At 42.1% G+C, this 22,408-nt stretch overlaps 1 protein-coding gene and 2 long non-coding RNA genes across 3 annotated transcripts in view; 2 read left to right on the forward strand and 1 right to left on the reverse strand.

Moving 5' to 3' along the window:
- Positions 1–2,506: 2,506 nt before the first annotated feature.
- Positions 2,507–15,240, reverse strand: LOC144248315 (uncharacterized). The gene is made up of 4 exons (XR_013341695.1): positions 15,118–15,240; positions 11,992–12,115; positions 2,755–2,849; positions 2,507–2,559 (listed from the first exon to the last, which is right to left on the reverse strand). It is a non-coding gene; the product is annotated as an uncharacterized LOC144248315 (long non-coding RNA).
- LOC110472622 (uncharacterized) lies at positions 7,153–8,800 on the forward strand. Its single transcript, XR_002465741.3, has 2 exons — positions 7,153–8,036; positions 8,670–8,800. It is a non-coding gene; the product is annotated as an uncharacterized LOC110472622 (long non-coding RNA).
- An 862-nt stretch (positions 15,241–16,102) lies between the features above and the next one.
- Positions 16,103–22,408, forward strand: part of ELOVL7 (ELOVL fatty acid elongase 7) — a 31,868-nt gene continuing 25,562 nt past the window's right edge. The window contains exon 1 of the mRNA XM_021534471.3: positions 16,103–16,245. The gene's annotated coding sequence lies outside the window, so the exon portion shown is untranslated. The remainder of the gene's footprint in view (positions 16,246–22,408) is intronic.

Consider the following 22,408-nt stretch of genomic DNA (forward strand, 5'->3'; position numbering starts at 1 on the left):
CACTCCCCCATACCCTGAAGGATGGACGGAGGTCAGATAATGGAAGGATAAAAGTAAGAAAATTCATGGGCTGAGATAAGAATAGTTTAATAATTGAAACAAAATACAATTACAATTGTAATTTCAAATTGTAATTAAAAAGAAAAAGAAAAAAACAACATACACCAAAAAAAACCCCAACAACAAAAGAACAACTAAAAAACCCACCAAAATACAAAGAGATAGAAAAAAAGACAATTGAATTGAATAAAAACAATTGATTACCCTTGACCAATGACCTTCCCCACCCTTCACTTTCCTTCAGCTTTATATGCTGAGCATAATGCTGTTATGGTATGGAATATCCCGTGGTCAGTTGTGGACAGCTGTCCTGGTTGTGTCCCCTCCCAGCTACTTGTGTCCCCCCAGCCTCCTCGCTGATGGGACACAATGAGGAACAGGAAAGGCCTTGACACTGTGTGAGCACTGCTCAGCAACAGCTAAAACATCCCTTTGCTATTGACACTGTTTCCAGTGCAAATCCAAAACATAGCTCCATGACAGATACTGTGGGGAAAATTAACTCTACCCCGAACAAAATGAGCAAATACAAGAAACAAAGGAGCCACTCTAGTTTACATATGAAAAAGCCACAAGGTACACAGGGTGTGCACAATCCTCCATAATACAGTGGTGCATCACCACAGCTAGTGCTCACTTCTGTGTTGCCCTGATCTTCCAGACCTGGAGATGAAAGTCCTGCTCCATGTGGACCAGGTCATGGGAGCTGTGAAAGAAATGTTTTTTACACTGCTCCATCTTCCCTCTATCTCCATTGCTTTATCTAGGGTAAATTAAATCAAGGTCCTTCATGGTCCCTAGCTCATGTCTCCTCTCTCCCCAGCAGGCTGTTAATAATATTTTCTATTAATTTGCATCTCCTTTCTCTGCTACACACAGCCATGCCCACACAGCTGTCCAAGCCAGGACATAATCCTCGCCTGTCTGTACACCAAAGTCCTCAGTCCTTCGAATATCCAATGTAATTCATCAAGCTTGTCTTAAAATTGGTAGTTCTGTTTGTGTTTGAAGTATCACCCAACCTCTCTGGGCAGTCCTTAGGTATGTCCTCCCCTTTATTCTCAATTTCCGTTTGGTTACGTGTGCATACAGAGGTTTGCTAATTCAAATAGTGTTTTGAGCAGAAGAACATGAGAACTTTGATCTGAGACAGTGTTAGAGCAGAAATGTACAACAGAGTAAGGAAAATAGGAGGGAGAGTTCATTAGCTTTTTTATAACTCGGTATTAACACATACATGCAGTTTCTAGAATCACAGTGGCTGCTTGTTAACTCACTTGGACCAAGTACAATATTTTTCTAGGAGCTAGCAGCTCATTCATTTCCACAGCTGGAGCATTTATTCATTAAAGTCAGTCAAAAATGTTGTCTTGAAAACTTGGCATTTTGAAATTTTCTTATAATTATCATTATTCTCCTCAGTCACCTGCAGCTTCTTAAAATCTTGCAGTCATATACAAAAGTGATTATATAAATCGAGATCTAGTTTATCTGAAGAGATTTAGTTAAATAAAAGTATAGCTGAGATATTACAGAAGTCTTTGTAAATCATCATCACTACTAATACTAACTGCTATATTAAAGTATTTCCCAGTTTTATAATAATTTTTGCAATGTAAACAAACTGTCAGCTTTATTTTTTATGTTCACTTGTAGATGATCTTTCTTTTTTTACCCTAATTAATATTGCTGCCTTTCACATCAGGATTTTTTAAATGCAAATCCAATTTGTCAAATTCAAATCTAGTTCCACTAGTCCAAACAGAATTAATTTGTCTTAAAATGTTCTCATTGCCTTGTCTCTTGTAACTATGTCCAAGACAGAAGATTACATGGTACTAAGCTGCAAGCTCTGCTCCATGCAGAATTGAGATTTTTACCACTTTGCAGATGATTCTGCATTGTGCTTTCAATAGCATCACATACCATCCCATTGTTGTGGTGTCCCAGGCCAGCGTTAACCCAGAAAATGGACAACTGAATATACCTGACAAATATTAGATCTCACTTCTTTTGCAAGATCATATCATCCACTCCCTTTCTGCTATCCTAAAGCTTTAACCCCTTCAGTTCGCATACCACTGAATACTATTAGGAGAGGTACATTAAGCAAATGAATGATTTAATAAAGGATAAAAACGTTAATCTAACACTAACAGGAAAGCAAAAAAGTGTTTTATTGCATTCACAAATTATAAATATTATAAATTGTATCATAAATTATTATAAATTTGTATGGGATAATTAGCCAAGAAATAAAGGGGTTATCTAAGTAGCATTGCTTTACAGTGCCTTGACAGAGACACCTGGCTTCATTAAAAGCTATTGTCAAAAATGTCTTGAGGAAAGTAAGAGTTATCCCAAATCTTATAAAATCTGAGCTCATGCTACACAAACCATAGAAGATTTCCTTGATCAGACTCTGCAGAAATCTGCCAGTAAGTAGTTACTCTGTATTATTCCAAATCCACCAAGTGGTATTCCAGACAGAGCTGTCACCTATTCAAGAAGACAAAGGTATTACCAGAGATGACAAAATCAGGGACAGCCAGCCCTGTTTACCGCTCTGCCATCTCTGCCTGCCTACAGTTTTTGAACCTCTCAGGGCTGTTAAAGACATACAGTTGGTTACAGGCATGTCCTTGGCAACTGGGTGATAAGAGTTCAAAATTATTAAAATTTACTTTGTGTCACCTCTCCTCACGTGGCAAGAAACAAGCTCTGCTGCAAAATTGGATTGCTTCTTTGCTCTTCCATGAATGAAAATCCTCTTATGTCTTGGTAGATTCCTAAAAAAATAAAATGCAGCATAATTAAAGGAATGTGTAGGGCAACTCTTCCACTACATCTTCTCTGGTTGCTTCTTTCTTTTTTTTCTCCTTTATCTATTTCCCTTTCTTAGGAGAACTTATTCTCCCCTCCACTTTTTTTTGTAGCCTATTCGAAAAAAATCAGGTGTTTTCTTAGAAACTCTAATCTAAAAACCTTTTAGCTGTTAAAGATTAACCAGTAAAGCATCTGTGAAAATGCAAGCACTTCCCTGACATTTGACTCCATCCTGCCACATTGAGAAACTCCTCTGTTGTAATGCTTCTATAGCTTGTTCACACTTACCAGATTGACCTGAAGGCACGAAAGCAGGCTAATGTGTGCCACATAATGTCGGGAGCTGCAAATGCCCCTAAACATGAACGGGTATAGGACCTGTCTTTCAGTGGCACAGTCTATTGGTGATTTTGATTGTAATTAAGTTTTCTACTGAGTTTTCTGAGAGTGGCTTGGGCACTTTCAGAGTGGAACAGAAAAGGGTTGCATGAGTGCCTGTGCACAGAGGGAAAGGGATGAATACAGCAAATCAGGGCCAGGTAGGGGACATAAAAAGAGCTTTTTAGTAGCTGGGAGTTGGTTGACCCTGCTCAATGTCAGGTGCTCACCAAAACTGCTCTGTCACTAGCCTCCACAACTGAACAGGGGAGAGAAAATAAAAGGCTCAGGGGAAGGGATCACTTACAGGTTACAAAACAGATAGAACTTGGAGATATTAATTAAATGAATTACTAAAAGCATCAAATCTCTATAATGAGAAAATTAAAACCACCTTCCCTTACTCCTCCCTTCTTCCCAGCTCTGTCTCCTTCCCCATAATAATGCAGGGAGACAGGGAATTGGAGTTATATTCAATTCATCACATGTTGTTCCTGTCATTGCTCAGAGAAAAGAGACCCTCTCCTGCTCCACCATGGGGTGTCCTCCATGGGAGATATTTCTCCATTATGAGTTTTTCCCACAGGCTACAGTTCTTCACAATCTGCTCCAGTGTGGGTCCCTTTCCATAGGGTGCAGTCCTTCAAGAAAAGCCTGCTGCAGTGTGGGTTCCCCACAGGGTCACAAGTCCTACCAGGAAACCTGCTCCAACATGGGCTTCTCTCTCCATGGGTGGGCAGGTCCCTGCCAGCACCTGCTCCAGCACAGGCCTCCCACAGGGTCACAGTCTCCTCTCAGGCATCCATCTGCTCCAGTGTGGGTGTCCTCAGGGGCTGCAGATGGATCTCTGCATCCCCAGGGACCTCCACAGGCTGCAGGGCGACAGCTGCCTCACCATGGTCTGCACCACAGGCTGCAGTGGAACCTCAGCTCTGGTGCCTGACGCAGCTCCTGCACTGACCTCGGCGTCTGTGGAGCTGTTCCTCTCTCCTATTCTCACTCTGCTCTTCTCTGAGTGCATTAACACCTGTGCAATAACTTCCTGTTCCTTCTTGATCTGGCCGTGGCCAGCAGTGGATCCATCCTGGAGCCAACTAGGATTGGATCTGTCTGACGTGGGAAGCTTCTTGCAGCTTCTCCTAGGAGCCACTCCTGCTACCAGAACCTGGACACACAAACGCTATACAATGATATATATGTACAGCTGGAAAAACAAAGCTTTGGAATTAGTATTTTAGATCACACAGTATTACTTTACACAAGAAAACTCAATGTCCTGGCATTTTTTAAAAGGTATCCACACATGTTGAATTTGGAGGCCAAATGTGGTTCAGATTTTCAAAACTTTACAACTTTTTCTGAATTTACAGGATTAACAGATATTTTGACATTTCCTGTATACAATTTGATGAAATGCAATTTCCAATGTCATTGAGAAGTATCCACTTGGCATTTTGCATAGTCCTCTTTTAGTGATATCAAAATATTTATTTATATGTCATAATAAAATAATGGTAGAAATAATTTCATAATTTAGATTTAATTATTTGTGTCTGGAAGCTTCTGAATCCCCTAGCAAAGACAAAGACCAGATATCTAAGAACAAGAAGTAACCCAACTGATAATCAAAAAGAGTGGGAGAAAGGAAGTGTCCTTGGTTTTTCTCATTTATGTATTTTTAACTTTTTTTTTTGTTGCTGTGGTTGTTGTAACATTAACTTCTATATGTAAGGATAACTTCCTTCAGTATTCTCTGCAATTTGAAGAATCTTAGACCAGAAGATTAGCGGTCATTTCCTGACAAAGGTCATTAATTCTTGTACGGCTTCATATATCAAAGTATTGCCACCAGAAAAAACCAAAAGTGCTTGAAGGTAACTTCTTCTCCTCATCTTAAGTATCTGACAAAGAGACAAGCTGCCTTAAGAATGGAAAGAGTGACTAGAAAGCAACAGTAAGCAATAGTCCTTATATTATATCTACCAAGAAGCATTTCAGCTGCATTCAAGAACGTAAAATGTCTCCGAAAATCTTGACCTAAGTATAGAATTTCCATTTTGTTCTCTTACTGCATCTCTCAATAGAAAAGGTGAGCACAACAAATGTAATAAATATAATACCTCAACTGTAGTAAGTCTCTCTATGAAACAAGAGTTGTCAGGAAGGGAAAAGATTAAAGAGGAGGCTTCAAAATATTCTTTAGAAATACCTGAGAAGCCATGTCAGAATCACAGAAATTACAAGTAGCATCAGTTATTAGTTTTCTGCTATCCAGTTTAAGAGAAATATTTAACTTCTAGAAGTACTGATTTTTTCCTATGCGCTGTCTAGAAATCATAATTTTTGAGTTTGTGGGTGTCACATGCACAGAGAAAATAGTACCTCAAGGTGTAGAACTGGTCTATGAATGTAGGACTTGCAAACTTCCCTGAAGATTTAGCCCCCAAAATGTCTCCATATGGAAAACATCAGACTGTGTATTATTCCATAACAGTCCCTAGACTGATGCAGAGATAACAATCAAGGAAGTGCAGCTTTCTTGGAAATGTTGAGATTTTAAAATAAGATTCAATTGCAAACAGTTGCATTATGCTCAGCCAGTCTCTGTTTGAAGTGTTCTTGTAGCCCATTGCTTTGCCTGTGGCTTACTCTAGAATGGGTGTAAAGGCATGTCAAAGTGGGTGGAGGTATGAAAACAAGCACCCTTAAAAGGACTTCTCCAGAAAAAATTCTTTGCTGTGAGGTTGCTGAGGTACTGGAACAGGTTGCCCAGAGGAGTTGTGGATGCCCCATCCCTGGTAGTGTCAAAGCCATGTTGGAGCTGAGAAACCTTGTCTAGTGGGAAGTGTCCTGCACATGACAGGGGGGTTGGAGCTAGATGATCTTTATGGTCTCTTCAAACCCAAGCCACTCTATGATCTTTTTTCTCAGCTCCCACCCACAGCTAAAAATGAAATAATTCTCTGCCATTTGATATGAAGCCACATTCCCACTTTCACATTTTACTGTAGCTCTATTTAACCATAGTAAAGAAGGAGTAGGAGGAGAGCAATAAATACAGCACTACACTGAAGCTGTAGTACTGTATTTATTTATTTAAGACATTATTTATTTATTTATTCATTTGTTTGTTTATTTATTTAAAGCATAATGGTGCCTTGTGCAGGTGCTTAACATGTCCCCAGAGGCAACTGTGAAAAATGTCAGAAGTCTGCCTGGGAAAAGGTTCTTAGCATCAATATAGGCCTGAGATATATCCTGTAACAAAAATATGCCCTCATGCATTTTAAGTCTATTTTAAGTCTCTTGCTGACAAGTAGAATTGCTTAGCTAGAATATAGTGGTCTTTTTTTATTTTTTTTTTTTTTTTTTTTTGGAAGAAACCATTTGGTTTCTGAGACTGTATGTTTCACTAGTTTGGTTGGTTTTCTTTCTTCAGTACTGAATTTAGGCTCCAGAATGTCTTTTTCTGGGCATGTACCTATTGATATATTTAAGCCTAGATGCTCACTGTTTGAAACTCTGCTTCCCTCATTTAAACAGAAATGTTTCAAGTGCCATTTATGGTGAATGGAATGGAGTAAAGGAACTTCAAGCACTTTGTAATAAAAACAGACTACTTAGCCCATCTCTGCAAGCATGTCACAACTCTGCCTGTTAGTAGTGTCTCCTTAAAAGATATTCTCATGGGTGTCTTGAAGATCAAGGATAATAATGGCAATGTAAATGAATCTGTTGGCCTGCAAAGGGGTATACAGGGTTTTTTCTTGAGCTGATAATAAAGTCAGGCCAGTAAAATCCCCAAAGTGGATTGATGCACAGACAAATAACACAGGCAACAGGCACAGCACAGGCAACTGTTTGATAACCTTATGGGGCCAGCTCCTTTCTTGTTACCTCTCTTCCTGACATGGTGCTTATTAAGTACAGTTCAGCTATGTCAGGCTAGTCAGACTGAAAAGAGTTTACTTAGTCCTTGAGGAAGGCTTTAGTTCTGGGTTTATTGTTGCTGTGGTTACAGACACTTGAGCTGGGAAGAATAAAAGGAGTTCAGATATGTTTATATGAACTCTTATGACATGCATATGTAAATGCATATCCTTTAGAAGGAGTACTTTAATCACAATAGGAATGCATATGTTGATGTGCTGGCTGCATTGTGGTGTATGAGTTTTTTCTTATGAAAATATCAGATTTGATTGTAAAGGTTAAAGAAAAGCAGGATAAAACAACAAATGTAGGAATAAACGTTTCTGTAATATTGTCTTCTACCCCATGGAGTAAAAGATAATGAGGTCTATGTATGGCTGCATTAGCTGGTCAGGAGTGTGTAGCCAGGATCAGAATCTTTTGTTTGAAGAAGGCTAGAGATAGTTTTATGTAGCGTGAATGTTGAGTATATCTTAGATATTTGAGCATGTGGTTTTATTTTCCCTTTGTTTTGTTGAGGTCTTAAAACTCTCTGTTACCCTTTGGAGAATGTCCAAAAGGCACTAAAGAGAGAAGACACAAGAAAGGACATACTTGATGCCTACTTCTATGGCATGACCTCGGTGCCAAAGAGGAAGGAGAAGACCATGGGCAGAATAGAGCATGAAAGAGTTTTTGTTTGGGTAACAACAGTGTGAGGTGAAATCTTTTCTTCTCCAGCCAGAGTTTTGTTGTACGCATTTTCTGTATTTGCTGTTTTCCCTGCACAGCTTCAGCTCATTATTTGAAGGGACTGAAAACTGTAACTTGTCCTAGCACCAGATCTCTCTAAGATGCTTCAGGTAAGTCCTTATAAGATCTTACCAGGCAGTTTGTCTAACTGTTCTGATCAGTGTCTTCCTCAGTCCAAAGAGAAACATGAATGCCCTGCCCACTGAGGGTGGCATTTGGTGCTCTCTCACTCTCCAGACTAAAACAGATCTATGACTCCTCCAGCATTTTCTTCATGAGTGCTACTGCTACTTTGCAGCACACCTGAACGTGCACTGAAAGATGGTGACTTTTTAAATGTTTGTGACTCTTAATAAGTTGTGGATGTAACTGCAGGCTTGCACAATGCATACTTTCATAAAGGAAAGCCATTGGGTGTCCACATTTCTGCATCATAAGAAAAGATATCCATTATGCCTTTTGCAGCACTGCTAGAAAAACAAATACATGACTGGAGATTTCTTTTCTTGTTTGTTTGGGCGCATTTTTTGTTTTGTTTTAGTTGGAGCTGTTTTGTTGGCTTTACTTTGTTGGTTTTGCTTTGTTGTTTATTTTTTCCGCTTCATTTCAAAAGCCTATTTTAAAATGCCTGACCTGTGCTAGTCTTACACATATGGGTCACCACAGAGGTGTCATTAACTATGAAATATAACAAGATTCCTGTTTGATTGATTAGTAATTATCTTATGCAATTTCTTTTTCAGGAATTGTCCGACAGGCATGTTGCCAATGAAGATGCTCAGTTTCAATACCAACCTGTTTGTGTGTGGAATGCAGCTATGACAAGACAGTACAAACTACATGCCACACAATTAAAGATCTGTTGCAATTCCCAGCCTATTCTTCTTAGCATTTTCTCCAAAAATTAAACTAAATTAGCAAGTTCTTACATTAGATAAACTAGTTGCTTCTAAATTTATTGGAACCATAATTTAGAAAGTGTCAGTACTTATTTTAATCCACTTGAAACATATCTTGCCTATGGCTCCTTTCCTGAGTGTCTCAAACAGCATGTCTGTCTCACAACTATTTTCCCATGGTTTACCTTGTATTGACCATTAGTAGCTATATCTTCATTTTCAAAGTAACTTCTTAATCTCTGGCCTGTTTACCAAGCACAGGTGACATAACTGTCACGGGAAGAATTGGAACAAAAACAACCTTATTTGTTTAAAATCAGACAGGGACTCCAAGCAGGCACAATTGTAATATATTCCCAGAAATGTGTTGAGTACCTCTTTCCCTTGATTATACATTTCTTTACTTTTATTTTCCTGCTTTTCTTCCCAATCCCATCTGCAGGATGTTTTTATAAAAATAAATAAATGAAAATCCATTAAAGGATTATGTTTCAACAATGTATTGTTAGGTGCATGTAATATGATCAAGAATCAATTTTAGGAAGTAACTTCTTGGTATAATTTTACTGTACTTTTGTATTCCTTGAGTAATGTCCTATCTTTCAAGGCGTATTTTTATATATTGTTATATTATTATTATTAATTATATTATTATATATTATATAATATATATTATATATTATTTTATATATTATACATTATTATATATTAATATATTTGTTATAATTAATCATAAAGTTCCCTTTTCTAGTCTTTCATTTTTCTTCATATCTCAGAGATTGGCAGAGATAGGGTAGAAAAACTGTTTCACTGTTAGGAAAGTTATGCAATTTAGTGGCTGTTAATGGGAGTCTTTGTGGATGCTGGCATAAGAAATACGAGAAAGGACAGGAGAAAAAAGTAGATGGTTGGTTTTGGAACAGGGAGAGGTGAGCTTCCTCAGAAATTTTTTAGATTTCTCTTTCTCACTGTGACACTCAGTTGCCTTACAAATTATGTCCTGAGCCTTGCTGGTCTGAGTATGAAACAAACAAAATAACTCAAGGGCTTTGATTTGAAGGTCAGTTCTCATTCCTTCACCCAGGTGTACCATCTTTGTAATGCATTCTCACAGCAAAATGTCTGCAGTCTGGCAAAATTAGTTGAAGCTTTTGCATGGACACTGAACATAGCAGAGAGAGAACTGTTTAACAGCATCCCTGTCCCTCCAGTCAAGGAACATGGCAGCCTATGAGCTTCTAGAGTATGATGATTCAATAGTGAAGAACTAGCATATTTATACATCTGTATCACCACATGCTGCTTGGATAAAGAGACTGTCTCCTTCAGGTTCAAAGTGCAAACCAGCAGATACTCAAGCCTACACCAAAGATCTTATTTGTTCTTACCCTTGCAGATATTGTGCAGCACAGGGCATGTGGAGATGATGCAGACAGCCAAATCTTCATTAGCACCAAAGAGTTTCCATAGGCTATATTGGTTTATCTTTTCTTGCTTCATTAACTTGCTTGTTTCTGAAATCACTTTTAATCAGGTAAAATCCTTGTTGATTATTTTTTGTTTTGTTTTGTTTTGTTTTGTTTTGTTTTGTTTGTTTGTTTGTTTTTTTTAATGATACATGTTAGAATCCTTTTGGGGTCATGGAGTTCCTACTTTCTAAAAAGAGCCTGTGTTTCCAGACATGTTTATGGACCCAGCTGATGGAAAAGGCTGTGAATACAGCATGCTGTTCTGGCCCAGGAGCAGCAAAAAGTTCTATAGCCCTCTGGAATCCTAAAAAGACTGCTGCTTCCTTTAGCTTTGTCTGTGTGAGTTCCTGCAGGATAATACTTTAGCTTCCATCACATCAGTAACACATACAGGTAGAATTTGACTTATGAAAGATTTAAAATGGTAGATAGCATCCAAATTAGAATTCTCAGCTGTGAAAAGCTGTAAGATGTAGGCTCCAGAACAGCCACTGTCCAGCTCTTCTTTCCATATACATTTTTCAGACATGGGGCAGATTAAAATGAAAAATCTGCCGATGCAAGGTTATGATTTTTGGAAACAGGCTGGCCAGGTGTACTTTGGTTTTCTCACTATGTTTACTCAGACTTCTTTGGCTGACTGCAATGCACTTTTTGTGGGTGATTTAATTTTCCTTCCTGGTATAGACTGAGTTGCAATCAGCCTGCATTCAAGCAATACACTCTGAGGAGATGAGTCACTACCAGTTTTCATTTGAGAAGCTCAGTGTGTATATAGTAAAGTGCATTATATATGTGTGTATGCATTATAAGTTTATTTGTATACACAGTATATTCTACATGAGTTTACTATCTACACTATGCAGAAAGTTTAAATTATACATATATAGTAGAATATTTATATTACATATGTATATTATATACATATATGTATAGAAATATAATAATGTAATGTAATGTAATAGAATATAATGTAATTATAATATAATAGAATATAATGTAATTATAATATAATATAATATAATATAATATAATATAATATAATATAATACTACATACATATACATATATACAGTTTATTTGTATATACAGTATATTCTACATGTGTTTACTATATTCATTACGCAGAAAGCTTAAATTATACATATATAGTAGGATATATATATTACATATGTATATTATATATGTATGACACCATGACACTGCTTCTGTTAAACATCCCCTTTAATGACATTTTTCATATACTTAAGATTATTTCTTATACTTGTGCAATAGTCATTATTCACCCTACCTTTTTGGCCCCTTCTTCCTTAACTCCTGCCCAGCATCAGTCTCAGAGGCAGAACAACTTTCTATGGACCTAATGGTTTTAATATTGTTACTTGAGATAGTTGGGTTTACATGGAAAGTTCTCTTCTGAATAGCTTGGTCATATTTGCAAGAGTTCATCAAATTCACTATTGTTCAAATGCCAAAACTGGAACCCAACATGTAGGTCAACACACAGCTATTGAAACAGGCTGACTTGACAATAGCTGAATACACTGTGGCGTGTTTGTGGTGTCAAGAAGACACGCAAACCCAGCAGTGACTACTCACTTCTGTACACTCACCTGCAGTCTGTGTCCCCAGACAGAGGGGGAAACCTCCCTCAGCTCATCCAGAGAGATATGAGCAGGACTGAGTCATGTTCTCACCTTGTCCCATAGAAAAGTTGATGATACATGTCTGAGGAAGAATTCCTTTGTGGTGTGGAAACTGCTTCTGGAAAGTCACTGCCAGCATTACACCAGGGGTGGTCCATAGTGTTCTGGAAGAGACCTAGGCAGAAAAATTACCAGAAAGCCTCAGCTAAATGAAAGGCACTGTTCTGGCTCAGAGGATTAGAAGAAGCAGTATTTTCTGCAACAATCAGTAAGAAAACTCTGAAAGTAACTCCAATGGGAAAATGAGAAGGGGCATAGAGGGCCCTTCTTTTGTCAATCCAGCTGCCCAACACACTGCTGTGACAGCTGTGGGAGACTGGCCACTTGCAGCAGAACCTTCCTCGGACAGGTTTGGCAGTTGTGACTCAGAACACTAGTGCAAGTACAGGCAAACCAGGTGTTCTCCAGAAGAGTAAAGCTTGCAAACAAAATCTGGGTTACCCTGGCATCTCTTCAAGATTGGTGTGCAGATACCTGTTGGTGTTCTTGGTATGACTACCTTGTACTGTGTCAGTAAAAGCACCTAACACTGTTGCTGGACTAGAGAGTGGTTCATGTGATTCTCCTGCTAATGAGCTGTTCAAGGCTTCAAATACAGCTCTAGAGAGCACTTATCTCTAAAAGACTCTTAAACATATTGGCTACTTGCATTCTAGTAAGGTAAAAAAAATAAGGTAAAGCACTGACTATCACTATTCACGGCAAGCACAGTTCTTCATCCATTATACACTAGTAGTTAAGTCTTTAGCATCTTGTAAAGTCCATTGGGCCATCTCCGGTGTCTATGTTTATCTCCTGTCCCATTCTTGGATGGGGCATGTAGAGAACTTAAAAGATTACTTAAATTTACAGTAAATATCATGTGCAGCTCTAACATGCTAAGAACTGAGAAAACCTGTCAGCTGCTATCTCCCTCTTTTACAATGTAAATGTCTCTGACTTGCTCTGTGTCTCAGTTTTCTTTGTGTAGGGCACAGCTGTCTCCTTTATGCTGCCTTTTTCCTGATGCATGTTAATGATTTACCTGCCCTGAACAGGTCAACCATTATTTCTGTCCTGTCACAGCCCTCACAGACTTGCCTACTGGTTCAAATTGCCTTTGCTCCTAAAATGCATGGAAAGCAAGGACTTAATGTATTGGCTCCAAAGATGGAAAAGCTGTTGATGCTAACACTGTTGGCATCAAATGTGTTAGAGCTGTTAGTTAGCATCTGGTTATTGTTTTTTGGCTTGGTTTTCTTTTTTTCATGAATGACAACAGCTGCATATTTTTGAAACCTATAGGTAACCTACTTCTTATTGCTATGCACCCCAGTGTCACATTTTTTTTCAGCCAAGGCAGCCCTATCAGGCATGGCAAAACAGATTTTGCAACACGGGAGGAATATTAGTTGCTGGCTAAACCACATCCCTCTGGAAAAAGTCAAGACTTACTACCCTTGAGGCTCCCAAGGACTCTGCCTGGGCAGGGATATGGTGGTTCCTAAGGTATATTTGTGGTTTTTCTTGCCCAATCTTTTAGGGAAAAAAAAAAAAAAAAAAAAAAAAAAAAAAAAAAAAAAAAAAAGTGGTGAACCAAGAAATAAAAAATGGTTCTAACTTCTGAATACTGAAGCGAAAAGGGAATGATAAAATTTTGTTATGCTGGTTTTCCCATCCTCGGTGAGACATACAGTATTGCTCAATGGTTTATCATATTTTGACATATCCCTTTTGGCCAAACCCAATAATCTTATTAAGACGCTCTTTCAAAAGCCCAGGGATTTCATCATCTGTCATAATCCTAACAATTCCAATAGAAGCATGAAGCAAATCCTAAAGGACAAGATCCTCTTTGTACTCCCCACCCTAATCAATGAAGTTATGAAGCTTCTGTGAGATCTCTGCTACAAGCTATGTTTTCCACATCCCACCATCTATTTGTCAGCCTTTTATAATGTTTCCACACTTTTAACAAGCTTTCTGTGCTGGTTCTGCCTCTTGTTATCACAAACTTCAGGTTTGAGGTTTGAGCTTGTTGCTGTCCTCCAACTCAGAGATTCCTTATGCATCTCTGCATTGACATTGGCCATGTATTCATTTCACAGTGTTAGCTCACAGACCTTTCATCTTGTGCATTTCTGTACATCATCAGAGTTTGCCTGTTTTCTTCAAGTTGCCTTCATATCCTCTCCCTACTCCTTGTTTATGCAGTCTTTTGACTTAAGCAATCATCCATCTCTATGCTAACCATCTCAAAAAGCTGTTATTTCTAGACTTCCATGGACTTAAGTGATATATCAACTAAAATGGAGCACCTGTTTACACACTAAAAAATCCTGGTTACCTTTCTTTGTGCCCCATACTTCTCTAGAGGGGAGTCACTGGGGATGGTTACTGTCATCCTGAATATCCTCTAAGAGAGGAGTGGTGCATTTTTGGGGGTGGGAGTGTTCCCTAAAGCAGTGAGCCAAAGCTGACTGGTTGTGTTTTATTTTTAAAAAAATAAATCTTTACACTTTCCTGGTGTTGCCTTGGGTGATACTTAGTTGCCACAATTCCAAAGCAGCACCAAGAAGCCATGTTGCCGTTTTCCCTCCTCCATTGCTAGTGAGATTGAGATCTAGGGACATCTGGAGAACCCCTTAACAGCACACCAGTGGGTATCACAATAGTTAGAAAACCAGCTGACATAGGACCACCAAACAGTTTAGCTTGTAAGAAACCTTGAAGAGCACCTATTTCCAATGACCCTGCTGTGGGGAAGGACATTTTTCCCTAGACAAAGTTGTTCAGAAGCCCTCTCCAGGCTGGCCTTGAACACTGCCAGAGATGGGACATCCACAACTTTTCTAGGCAACCCGTTCCAGTGTCTCAACACCCTCACAATGGAGAACTTCTTCCTAATACCCAATCTAAACCCATCCTCTTTCAGTTCAAAGCCATTCCCCCCATGTCATATCACTACATGCCGTTGTTAAAAGTCCCTCCCCATCTTTCCTACGGCCGCCTTGAGGCACTAAAAGGTACTATGAGGTCTTCGCGAAGACTTCTCTTCAGGCTGAGCAGCCCCAACTCCCTCTGCTTTTGCTTACAGGGAAAGTGCTCCAACCCTCGGATCGCACTTATGGCCTTCACCTTCTCGCTGTCGAAGGTCGATAACACTCAGCCCGGGCTCCCGGTGGAGAGAGCGGCGCAGGGCGGCGGGGGCAATGGAAGGCGGTGCGGAGCGGTGCGGTGCGGTGCAGGGCGGGGCGGGGAGGTGCGGAGCGGAGCGGAGCGGTGCGGGGCGGGGCGGGGCGGTGCGGAGCGGTGCGGGGCGGGGCGGTGCGGTGCGGTGCGGGGCGGTGCGGAGCGGTGCGGGGCGGTGCGGGGCGGTGCGGGGCGGTGCGGAGCGGTGCGGGGCGGGGCGGTGCGGAGCGGGGCGGTGCGGTGCGGGGCGGGGCGGTGCGGTGCGGGGCGGGGCGGGGCGGGGCGGGGCGGAGCGGTGCGGGGCGGTGCGGTGCGGGGCGGGGCGGGGCGGTGCGGGGCGGGGCGGTGCGGTGCGGGGCGGGGCGGGGCGGTGCGGGGCGGGGCGGTGCGGGGCGGTGCGGGGCGGGGCGGTGCGGTGCGGGGCGGGGCGGGGCGGTGCGGGGCGGTGCGGGGCGGGGCGGGGCGGTGCGGTGCGGGGCGGTGCGGGGCGGGGCGGGGCGGTGCGGGGCGGGGCGGGGCGGTGCGGGGCGGTGCGGGGCGGGGCGGGGCGGTGCGGGGCGGGGCGGGCGGTGCGGGGCGGGGCGGGGCGAGAGCTGCGGGTGGGGCGGGCGCGGTGGGGCGGGCGCTGCGGACAGGCTGGGGCGGGCCGGGGCGGGCCGGGGCGGGCCGTGGGGCCGTGGGGCCGGGGCGGGCCGGGCCGTGGGGCGGGCCGTGGGGCGGGCCGTGGGGCCGGGGCGGGCCGTGGGGCCGGGGCGGGCCGTGGGCCGGGCCGTGGGGCCGGGGCGGGCCGTGGGGCGGGCCGTGGGGCCGGGCCGGGCCGTGGGGCGGGGGCGGGCCGTGGGGCCGGCCGTGGGGCGGGCCGTGGGGCCGGGGCGGGCCGTGGGGCGGGCCGTGGGGCCGGGGCGGGCCGGGGCGGGCGCTGCGGGCTGCTTTCCGCGGCCGCGCGGTGCCGCGGCGCAGTTGCCGCCCGGCGGAGCGGGGACAGGTGGGGCGCGCTGCTGCCGCGTGAGTGGGTCCAGCGGGGAACCGGAGCGCGGGGATCGGGAACGGGAGCCTTCGGCGCTCTTCCGCACGGTCTGTCCCGCGCTGGGCGTGCGGGGCTGGGCGGGACGGGACGGGACGGGTCTCGGGCTGCCTCCTGCCCACCTTCCTTTCAAACTCCCTGCTTGCTCCCGCGTACCTCTTCTGTCTTCCGCAGCCCCTAGCTATGCCGCGCTGAGATTTTTTGCTCCTCACCGTCGTCCTTTGGGTGCACCTGCATTCCTGGTCCCTCTCCCTGTCTGCACCCTCCTGTGCCATACTTCCAGGCGCTCAGGCAGTGCTCTCTGGTGCTTCCTCCTCCAACCCCACTGAGTGTACTTCACCCATCAGTGCCTAGCTTCCAGGCTTTCTGTCTGTGCCCTACACCACACCGTGTCTGTGCCCCTAAACCTTTTCACTGGTTCTGGCACTAAGCAGTACTTGTTCCTCCAAACCCTCTGGGTGTGCCCCACACCTCCCGGTGCCTGTCTCTCAAGGACCTCTGGCTATGCCTCACATGAACAGAGCTCTCCTGTCATGAAGAGCAAGTTAGTTCGTGGCATGTGCATGGCCCCTCTGCATCAGGGACCTTATTGTTTAAAAATGCCTTTTTCTTCCCACACCTTTTGCTCCCAAAGGGTGATCCCATGCATCAAGAAACTGAGGTTTTTCTCTTTAGGGGTGAAGGTTAGAGACAGGGAAGAGGTGTGGCCCATGTGCTTAAGATGGTGATATTAAAATGTAGGGCTGAGGGTTGATGTCTAGCCAGGAGTTGTCTGGCAAGGTGGAAGGGTGGCCGCCTGTCTTGCTGCCTTCCTCTTCTTTGGAGACAGGTCACTTTTGCTGCCACGTGGGGCAGGTCCGTCCTTAAGGATGGGCCATATAGGCAGTGAGGCCGGGAGCCGAGGAGGCAGGTCAGTGCCAGCTGGCTGGTGAGGGGCGGTGTTGATGAGGCTACATTGGAGCAACCTCTTAGACTTGTCCTTTGCAACTGTAGATGTCATGTGTATAGTTATAGAATTGTAAGTTTGTGGATACTTAATTTATAAATACCTTTTAAATTGGAATTTTTGTTGGGTCTTGGGTGTGGCCGTCACCAAGACAGAATAGTATGATGCTTGAAAAGTCATAGTGAGGCAGCAAACCAGCTCTTACTGATGTTTTTTTTTTTGCTTGCATAGCTAATCAAGGTATGTTAATTAAAGCTGTTCAGACAAACCAGAAAACTTACTGCCATGTATGGATACTCTCTTCCTTACTTCATTGTAATTCAGTTTCTCCCAGACCCATGTGTAGGTCTGTACTGAACACTACCATGTGGGAGAAGTTTCAACAAGTTTTTCTGGTTGTTGGGAGCAGCCTGGGAACAGCATGCTGCCTGATTTATTCTGCTGCTCAACACTTGGGGTGCTGCCTGGGACGCACTCAGGCTGCCTTGGAGCTGCCTCAGGTAGAGGTAGAATCATGGGGTATTGACATGGCATTAGACAGTGTGGATGTACCCTGAAAACTTCCTTGAGGAGTGGGAACACTTGTGCTCACATGTTTACCTGAAGAAAACGTAGAAAGACCTAGGATTTGAAAACCTAAAGGAACATAAGCTTAAAGTGAGGAAGAGTTTGCCCAGAGAAGCTGTGGATGCCCTCTCCCTGAAAGGCCCAGGCTCTGAACAACCTGGTCTAGTGAAAAGTGTCCCTGGCCATGGCAGGAGTTTGGAACTAGGTGATCTTTCCAACTCTGAACAACCTGGTCTAGTGAAAAGTGTCCCTGGCCATGGCAGGAGTTTGGAACTAGGTGATCTTTCCAACCCAGGCTATTCTATGATTCTTTGAAATACTTGCTAGTCAGCACCTCTGTTGAAAATACAGGGAATAATGTAACTTTATGGTATTTCAATATAATGTGATCTTTCTATTAAGTATTTATTGGTAGAGCAAGACAGATTCTGGTACAAGAAGCAATATTCATGGAATGTGTTGGGAAAGATGCCACAGCATTAGTCTAGTAATACAAGCCAAATAGGATTTAATTCATTATGAAGCTCATGAAATACCATGAAATACCTATTGACTAGTGGCATATCAGTAAAAGAACTAATCAGGGGTGTTTTTGAATCTTGACATGACTTGATGGTATTTGCTGAGTGTGCACCCCTTGCCTGTCTCTCTGTGCCTTTCCTGGCTTCTTTTCTCTCTGCTGCAATAAACTGGGACTTCAGCTCTTCCTCTTGAAGCTGCTCCTGCACAGTGTGCCTGCGTTAATGCTTGTCTTATCTCTTCCTCTGGCCTGCCTGTATCTAGTTGCCTTACACACAAATTTCTGGAGGTGTGGGCAGCTGCAGAGAGCGGCAGAGGCACAAGCAGTGCATAGGATGGGCATGGGAGGCATGTGTGGGGTGCGGGAAGTGGGAGGATGTCACCTCTGTGCCATGTTCAAGGGCAGGAGGTGGAAGGGAGCCAAGATCCCTTTATGGACCTCCATTAGGTGCTTGTGAAATCATGTTGTACTGTGGGTCTAACTTGGCAGACTTCATGTGGCATCTCTCCCTGCCTGTTGACTGCCTCAGCATGGCTGTCAGAGGCTGCTGCCCCCTAATTTTCCTGGTGCAGGCTGGTGTGAGCTCCCTTGTCTGTCCCAGCTGATAAGATGGTTTAGCTATCAGTTAAGAGTTAAGACCAGCTTATGTTGTTCTGTCTGAAGTGGATCAGGGACAACTTGTAAAATACAGATAGTAGCGCTATAGTATATAGGCAAATATGAATAGATGGGATGTTGACATCTTCTGTGGCACAGCATATTTTATACAAATAATGTTGTAGCCCAACACTCTTATTCACTTCAGGCTAATGGATGTATGAAACTTTAAGCTGCTTCTCAAAGCCTGGGCAGCTGGAAAGGAAGAAATACTTGTTCCCCTCACTATTCCCCTGTCCCTCACTGCAGCTCTTCATTATCCTGGTTTTCTTGCACGAAGTCACAGCATGTGGCACATGGGCAGTGTTTTTATCAGTTTCTTGTTGCCCAAGTATGTATTAAATTCAATAAATGGCAGACTTAAGTATGTTTTTCTCTACTGCAGTTTATGGATTATTAACTTCAAACAGCAGTTTTGGTAGGCCAGTCTGAGTACATAAAGGGAAGTTGGTCTGTGCTTGATAGCTGCCCTGAAAGCTGAGTGGTTACTCTGCATTGCTCCACAATGCTGGGAGCAAGTCCCATGTGCTTGCCCTGGGACCTCACCCTCTACAGAAGCTCACTGCTGCATGTAAAGGACAAATACAGTCTAAAGGGTGGAAACTAAACCTTTTACTCCTCAAAAAGATGAGATTATTAGGAAAAAATGAATGAACAAAACAAGTAGTTACTTTTGTAAACCTATTGTACTTTCTTTTTAAACAGTTCCTTTTAAAAGGTACCTCTAAAGCTATAGGGTCTTGCAGTAATTTACGTGCCTGTTGTCACATTTCCAATTTGCCAAAAGTTTAGCCAAGTTGCCAGTGATATAGGAGTTAAATTTTTTTTTAATGTGTATATGAAATTTAGTTGAAATCCAAAAAATAAAATGTTAAGTACATGAGTTTACACTGCTGAGAGACACTAGAATAACTCAGGTATCTCTTATCTTTACTTGTCTTTGGTTTCAGTGTTTAATGCTGATCATTGACATGGAAATATTGAATAGTTAATTGGTTTTTGGTGTTTTTTTTTTTTTTTTTGGTCAGTTTGTGTTTTTTTAATTGTTGGGGTTTTTTCTATTTTTACTGAATTCACAATGTAAAATGCTTTCAACATACCTGTCAATATGTCTTTTTTTTTCTTCTGCATGTGTTTTGTTATTTTTGTTCTGTCTTCTTATGATGGCTACACAAAGCAATTTATCACTGAGGATGTTGATTAGGAAACACCTATAAGTGATTCATGAATGGAGTAATGTGAGTTGAATAAACAGTTTAGAGAACCACAGATTTAAGTGCTTTTAAGTGTTATCTTGGTTCTTGGTGATAGTCTGAGGAATTGAATTTTAGGAGCATTTAATTCCAAAATCCTGAGGTAGCACACAAATCTCTTAAAAAAACTACTTGTAAACCCTATCCAGCCCAAAACAAACTCTAGCTTCCAACTGCAGAGAGGCACAGATATCACAAGGAGGACAAATACAGGTGTCAGTAAACTATGAATCATCTTATTTGCTATGAGCAATGGTATTCAGATTGCCCCTTTTAACAGCCAGGGTAAAAGCAGCAAACACATCAACCCTTATCTTCACTCCACTTGTGATACCTACTTCAGTTTCACCAACTGAAACATCAGCCTATTATTCCACATGCTTTTCTTTGCATGTGCTTCTTGTGTCACTTTTCTTTTGTACTGGAGTATTTTTCAGTGAAAGCTAGTACTAACAAGCACTGAGGAAACAGTCTGGGTTTAAAAATACCATTTATTTTTCTGCGAGGCTTGCTCTCCGATACTGTGTCTGTTTCCCAATCTGTTTTATTATGCAGCCCGAAAAATGGTTGTTCCAGCAGAAGTCAAGGGTGACATAGGAACAGGTATGAGTAATGGGGAGAGAGGTTGATTAAAATTACATTGCTACTATTAAAAGTGCTCTTATAATTGCAAACTTACCCTGTAAACAGCCAGACTTGCAGTGCTCAAGAGAAGCTGCTTGTAGCACTTTATGAATTCCTACATGCTGCCTGCCTGTGTTTAATTGTATTGTGAATTCTTTGTAGTTTGGATTATGTTTTATATTGATATGGGCCTTGCACACTGGGCTCTGTGCCTGGAGCCTCTATTCAAAGACTTTTTTTTTTTTTAAAGCAATGCCTCACTGAATGCATGTGAATGTGAGTGTAACTTTGTCTAGTGCACTGCAAAACCTAGTGCAAAGAAATAGGATGTACTGTCCAAAAAGCTGCTAAATTTCAACAGGCATCTGATGGGCTGGGTTCAAGAGAATGCTCCTATCCCAGTGATGGTGTTCTGGGTTTATGGCTATGCCTGAGATAAAAATATAGCTTATTCTATTCCTTTTATTCTTTGTTTTCTAACAAAAGAAGGGGGCAACTCTTGCTTTACTCTGACTCACAAAGATCAGTTTGTTGATTTGGAAATAATTTGCATTGTATCATCAGTCCTGAAATGACTTAAAGCAAAGTCACAAAAACCTGATTCAGTGGTTCTCTGCATGCTTTTAGAGTATGGGAATGGTTCACATTGGTACTGTGTTCTTTCTTTCAGGAAAGTTGTGGCATTATGAGTAGATGGAGATGGGCATGTGGAAATGTCTGTAGTCAGTTCAGAGAAGTAGTAGCTGGCAAGGTTTCCTTTCATACAGCTAAAAATTACTTGGATTCAGGTATATTGAGAACAGTGTGTTTTACAATATTTGCATTCTTACCATCCACAATCCCTTTTGTATTTGTATGTACAGTTGGAAAAATCTAGATTAAATACATTCTTTATAATTTTATAGTCAGAGTTCTAGCTTGTTTGTTCAGTGCTGAAGAAGAAAAATTACTTTTTAGTCTTTAACTGTACAGAAGGGGTGTGACAAGCTTGATGAAATTATTATTACTTCAGAAGTGCCCTGTCCCCCTTTGTCTCTTGTGAATGAGAATTGTAGGATATACAGTCAACCAAAGGCAAGAGGATAATGAAGTAAACTCAAATGTTCATTGTCAACTTTGAAATGAAACCTTTCATAAAACTACCTGTAAAGAGCACTTCTCAAAAGCCTTGTTACAATCACTCTCATTATTTCTGGTGTGCTGACAACATTGTTTTGTAGCACCTGTTGTTCTGTAACAAGTCACATTGTTAAGTTTGCTTAAGTTTGTTTTTACATGAAAAAGGAAGAAACTTTAAGACATGGCTGTAGATAGCCTCATGCCATAGCTTTGATGTTTAGGAAGTTCACTCAGTTTAACTTCTAACTGGGAGCATGACAGATTTTAGAAAGAGAGAAGGGAATGTAAAATACAGGTTTAGAATAGAATAAGAGTAGAATACTCTGTGCCTCTTTCAACTAGTCCTTTAATGACTGCTTGAAATCTTAAGGGGTATTGTCCATTAGAATTTCAGATTATCCTGAAACAAATTTTTGTAAACTGAAGTGATCCACTTGATCAATTAGGGAAGCTTATCAGAAAGTTGTGGAGAAAATGTTCCTGAACATGGACTGGACCATGCTGAGTTCTGGTTTGCTTTGGAATTT

Source organism: Lonchura striata, chromosome Z, assembly GCF_046129695.1.
Source record: "Lonchura striata isolate bLonStr1 chromosome Z, bLonStr1.mat, whole genome shotgun sequence".
Lineage (NCBI taxonomy): Eukaryota > Metazoa > Chordata > Aves > Passeriformes > Estrildidae > Lonchura > Lonchura striata.